The following is a 6,000-nucleotide window of genomic DNA, read 5'->3' as shown; positions in this document are numbered from 1 at the left end:
CCCCGCCTCCCCCGACACCTCCAGCAGCTCCCAGGAAGTCGGTGGTCAAGGGTAGGGAGGGTTTGCAGGGTGAAGAGGCACAGATACCAGATGCATGCGCTTCCCAAGGACTCTACTATGCTGAAAAGTCAACACAGGAGAGAGGTTCTCATTTCATGCTGTCTGCTTTCCCTTATAACAGTAACAGGTGACTCAAGAGTTGCCTGCAGTCTGATTGGATTTCTTTCAACAAGGAGATCTCAATTCTAATTTATCCTCATCAGGGGAGGAACACTACTATATCCATTTCAGCAGAAAGGTATAATACATAAATAACTCCAATATTAATTATAACACTTTAGACTATTTAAAAGCCAAGTGGTCACGCTGGTGACACTTAGTTCTAAAACTCTCCCTTGATGCATATCCCTCTAACAAATTTCTGAAGTACTGAATATTTCATTTTGGGGAGAAAATTCATTCAATTACAGAAACTTAATACTTTAACACTGTTTTCCTCTTCTCTATAAACAACACACCTCTTGATATTTAGACTGGCATTGGAGCAAGGGATTTAGATATGAACAAAAATTTAAACTGTTAATCTTACATCTGAATGTGTCTCAAGAATTTAATCATGGTCTATTCATTCATTTAACAAATATGAAGGCAAAATGCTCAATACTGGTAAGACAACAGCTAACAGGATAGTCCAGTCCCTGCCCTTGGGGCGTTTACATTCTAGCACTTGCAGAGGCAGGCCCTAAACCAAAAAACAAAGTCTGAAAGGGGTGACAGAGTATAATTACAAGAGGACAACTTGGGGAAAGAGGAGAGTTAGGGAAGGCCTCTCTGAGGAATTAACATCAGAGCTGAAACTCAAAGGATGAAAAGAAGCCAGACCCCTGGAGAGCTGAGGAAGAGGCTGCGGACGGGAGCAGGCCACAGAGCGCCTCCACATGGAGGAACACTGATGAGAAAAACTTGTATGGCTGGGAAGAATGAGTGAGAGAGAGTGGATAAAATGAAGTAGAAGTCAGTCAAAGCCAGCTCTTTCAGGGATTCTTAGGCTGTGGTAAGGAGCTTGCTGTACTGCATTCTAACATAATGAGAACTCATCAAAAGAGCTGAAGTAGAAAAATTAAGAAGCTCGTGGGGGCAGCTGCGTGGAGAGTGGAACAAGGGAACAGGAGTTTATAATGGCGAGAATAAGATTTTGGAATAATACAGACTTGGGTTCAATTCCAGCTCTGCCATTTTACAAGCTGTATGGCTTTGGGCAATTTACACAACTTTACCAAGGCAGTCGTTCCACCTATAAACTTGGACAGGTAGTGGGTACAGGTGACAGAAGGAGGTGTTTGCCATGTGCACAACACACTCAGTGCACCTGAGAGCCACGGGTGCAGTGGAGTTCCAGCACAGGCCCTGGACAGGCTTATAGGCCACCGTGCTCCTCTATTAGGCATATGACTTCACATCCTTTCGCCAATGAGGGGGAGACGAAATGATCTCTCAGTATATCAAATGATAGTACAGAAAAGCGATTATGTTCTTGGGCCTTGTGAGCAGTTAAGGTGAGGTTCAAATTGCATTGCCGTTCTGCTGCCAAACAGCTGGTGGTCCTAGCCAGTTATAAAACCATTTGCCTAAATTCCCTCCTCTATAAAATGAAGATAAAAATACTGTTTCATAGGATGGACACAAAGAAGAAATAAGATCACAATGCAAGGCACGAAAGAGGCACTCAATGTCAGATATTACTGTTAAACAGACAGAACTGTTTGCTTTTTTTTGACCCTGAAGAATGATTAATTAGAAAACTATACTGTGCTCAGGCCCCTGATGAGGATCTGAGATATACAGGAAAAGTCTGAGGTACAGTTGCTGCCTATATTTTCCTCCAAAATTTTTGTTTTACTATGGTCAAGTACACAAAACATAAAATTTCGCATCCTAACTATATTAAAGAGCACACTTTGGTAGAGTTAAACACATTCACAACAATGTGTGTCTATCACTACCATCCATCTCCGCAACTCTTATCTCATAAACGGAAACTCAGTCCCCATTAAAGAGTAATTCCCTTTCTTCCCTCCCCTCAACCGCTGGCAAGCACTCTACTTTCTGTCTCCGTGATTTTGACTACTCTAAGTACCTCTTATAAATAAGCTGACACAGTATGACTGGCTTATTTCACTAAGCATAAGGTCCTCAGGGTTCATCCATCTTCTACTGTGTGTCAGAACTGCCTTCCTTTTAAGGCTGAGTCATATTCCATTAAATATAAAGGCCACATTTTGTTTATCCACTCACCCTTTGGTGGACACCTGGGTTGCTTCTACCTTTCGGCTACTGCACATAATGCTGCTAGGAACACGGTGTACAAATACTTCTTTGAGACACTATTTTCAATTCTTTTGGGTATATACCCATAAGTGGAATTGCTAAATCACATATATAGTAATTCTATCTTTAACTTTTTGGGGACTTGCCAAACCATTTTCCACAATGGCTGCACTATTTTACATTCCCATCACTAATGCATGGGAGTTCTGATTTCTCCACATTCATGCCAAGACTTGTTTTGTTTTTTTTTTTCTTGTTTTGTATAGTGGCCTTCTTAATGGGTGTGAGGTAGTATCTCATTGTGGTTTTGATTTGCATTTTCCTCATGATTAGTGATGCTGAGTATATTTTCATGTGCTTCTTGGCCATTTGTATATCTTACTGGAGAAATGTGTACTCAGACTTTTGTCCATTTTTGAATCAGGCTGTTTTATTGTTGTTAAGTTTATGAATTCTCTCTATATTTTAGATATCTGTCCCTTATCAAATAAATAATTTGCAAATATTTTCTCCCATTCTGTGGATTACATTTTTACTCTGTTGAATGATTCTTTTGATGCAAAATATCTTAAAATTTTCATGTGGTCCAATTTGTCATTTTTCCTTTTGCTGTCTGTGCCTTTGGTATCACATCCAATAAATAATTGCCAAATTCAATGTCATGTGAAGCTTCTGCCCTGTATTTTCATCTAAGAGTCTTACATTTAATCCACTTTGAGTTAATTTTTGTATATGATGTTAGGTAAGGGTTCAGCTTCATTCTTTTGTACCTGGATACCTAGCTTCCTTAGCACCATCTATTGAAAAGACTGCCTTTTCTCCACTGAATGGTGTTGTCATCCTTTTCAACAATCATTTGACTACATTTGTGGATATTTACTTCCGGATTCTCTATTCTGTCCCATTAGTCCAGATGTCTTGTCTTCGTGTCAGTAACACACTGTTTTGGTTATTGTAGCTTTATTTATTTATTTTTTTTTTTCAGACGGAGTCTCGCTCTGTCGCCCAGGCTGGAGTGCTGTGGCCGGATCTCAGCTCACTGCAAGCTCCGCCTCCCGGGTTCCCGCCATTCTCCTGCCTCAGCCTCCTGAGTAGCTGGGACTACAGGCGCCCGCCACCTCGCCCGGCTAGTTTTTTTTTTGGTATTTTTTAGTAGAGACGGGGTTTCACCGTGTTAGCCAGGATGGTCTCGATCTCCTGACCTCGTGATCCGCCCGTCTCGGCACTCCTGTGGTGCTTTTCTAATAACCGCTGTCACATCTTACTTTCTGTGATCCTCCTCTACCCTGGGCTTGATAAAAAGAGCTTCTTTCTGACTCGGATTGAATTCTTACCTCGCACTGGGACTCCTTCTGAGCCAGTCTCTGGGAGTCAGGATTCTTGGTCCACGTGTGGCTCTTGCCCTCTGCTCCAGCTTCTCCTCTGGGCCAGCTCTTCAGCTATCCCTGTAGCTCATTTCCCCATTTCTCTCAGTTGGCTCAGCCCATAGGGAGGAGAATAATCCGCGGTATATTGATCAAACTTCTGATCGCCACTTCTCCCCCCAAACTGAAAAGAGAATTCTCCAAGTGAAGAAACCTTTGCTTAATCAGACAGTGGCATTTGAAAAGGAAATACACAGGTTCCTTATTCTAGCTCATTTAGATTTTACAGATGTTCCCTCTACCTGGAAGCCATTTGAATCCATTCCATAAAAAATAAATATTTACATTGGAATCATTTGAAAGCCTTGTTGGGTTTTTTCAGAGTATTTTCATCAGAATGTGGAAGGGAGTCAACGTGGCTTCATCACCACCTGGATCTGGATTCACTGAAGGGCTTGTTGCAGGCTGTGAAATAGATCTGAAAGTCCAAGAGGCTGTCCACGCACAGCAGGTTAATTCTCAAGAAACCTGGGGGTGGGAGCGAGGGGTGAGGTCGGTGGTGGGGGGCAAAGGCCTTATTTCTGGCAGTTACACTGGCTGACCGAGTTGCCCCTCTGTAGGCAGTGAGCTCTCCTGTCGCTCAAATCATGTGATTTTACGAAAGCCAGTTGGGGCGTGTTCACAGACTAAGTGTAGCTAGAATCGCATTTTCCCTGTGAAAGGGCAGCCCTGGTGTGCCTGGGCGCAGGTCTGTTAATGAGCCACCGAGATGAGCATTTTTAGAAATCTTGGAGACAAGGGTGAGGGCAGGGGTGGGTGAATGTGGCCAAACAAGACATTTTAGGAAATATGGAAATGCATAGCTGTACTTTTATTTTTAGTGCTCTTTGCATAGTGCATGTCATTTTTTAAAAACATAAAAATGTATTAGATGTAACATAGCTTATAGATAAAATGATAGTGCCTGGTATATTTAGAGTGCGGAAAAATCAGGAGAAATTATATGTAATCTTTATTTTCACTGGGCCCTTGCCTCTCCGGAGAAGTGACTAAGCATCTTGCTGGTTTTCTAGAATCATCTTGACCACAAACTTGAAAACAGCAAGGCAACATAGGCCAGAGCCCTTGGGCTGCTCCTAATCCTGCTAATTTAATGGGGTGGGGTTGTGTTACTGGTTTGTTGGTTGTGTTTTCTGTGTGTTTCTATGTGTTCACGTGTTTTCTTTCCATGAAAGGTGTCAGAAAGCAGCTCCCCTTTCTCTTCTTACATGAAATTACTCTCCTACACTGAGACCCAGGAAACCGTGCTGTTTACGCTGCCTTACCCTCAGGGAAAGCATTCTGGCTTGACCATAAATATTTAAGAATTAAGGGGAAAATGATGGATGTGAATTGTTAAGATTCACACAGAGAAATTCTTGAGAGGAGGGGGCCCATCGTTTGTTTTATGCCCTCTGAGACAATGAGGCTAATGAACCATTGAATGTGGGGCTTAGAGCTCCGCTGTGCTCACAGCAGACCACGTGGGTGAAGCTGCAGAGTTCAGTGCTGATTTTAAGTGAAAAAAAATATGGGAGAGGGATTTGCCACAGGTTCCTAGAATCAGAGTTCCCTGTCCTTGAAATGGATTCATGGAAAGATGTAGTTCATGGAGACAGTTTCTGAAAAGTGTGTCACCCCCAAATTATTGCCTACCTGATACACGTGAGAACAGAGTGTCATGGAACTTTCTAAGAAGCTTTTTAGTGTCTGGGGAAGGGAAGCGGGGAGGCTATCCCTTGACCCTCACTGGGGCTTCTTCTTAAACTCCACCCTGCATCTCAGCTTCCAGAGCCTGGAGGCAGCCTCAGGTGACTGCAGAAAAGGGCTCGTCCCTCAGCTAGTGATAAAGACATACTGAGACTGGGCAATTTACAAAAGAAAGGTTTAATGGACTTAACAGTTCCACATGGCTGGGGGGGAGCCTCACAATCAAGGCAGAAGGCAAGGAGGAGCAAGTCACATCTTAATATGGATGGCAGCAGGCAAAGGGAGAGGATGAGAGCCGAGCAAAATGGGTTTCCCCTTATCAAACCATCAGATCTCATGAGACTGATTTAGTACCATGAGAACAGTATGGGAGAAGCTGCCCCCATGATTCAGTTACCTCCCACCAGGTCCCTCCCACAACACATGGGAATTACGGGAATACAATTCAAGATGAGATGTGGATGGGGACATGGAGCCAAACCGTATCAGGCAGCACCTGCCCATCTCCCTGTCAGTCTCTGGAGGCTTCAGTTGCTGCCATTTGTGGGCCGGGTGGCAG

The 6,000-nt window shown here is 43.2% G+C and overlaps 1 pseudogene; it reads left to right on the top strand.

Moving 5' to 3' along the window:
• Positions 1 to 6,000, top strand: part of LOC112627115 — a 54,595-nt pseudogene that overhangs the window by 7,166 nt on the left and 41,429 nt on the right.

This window comes from Theropithecus gelada, chromosome 6, assembly GCF_003255815.1.
Source record: "Theropithecus gelada isolate Dixy chromosome 6, Tgel_1.0, whole genome shotgun sequence".
Lineage (NCBI taxonomy): Eukaryota > Metazoa > Chordata > Mammalia > Primates > Cercopithecidae > Theropithecus > Theropithecus gelada.
Note: the sequence above shows the minus strand (reverse complement) of the source record. Positions and strands in the feature narration are given on the sequence as shown.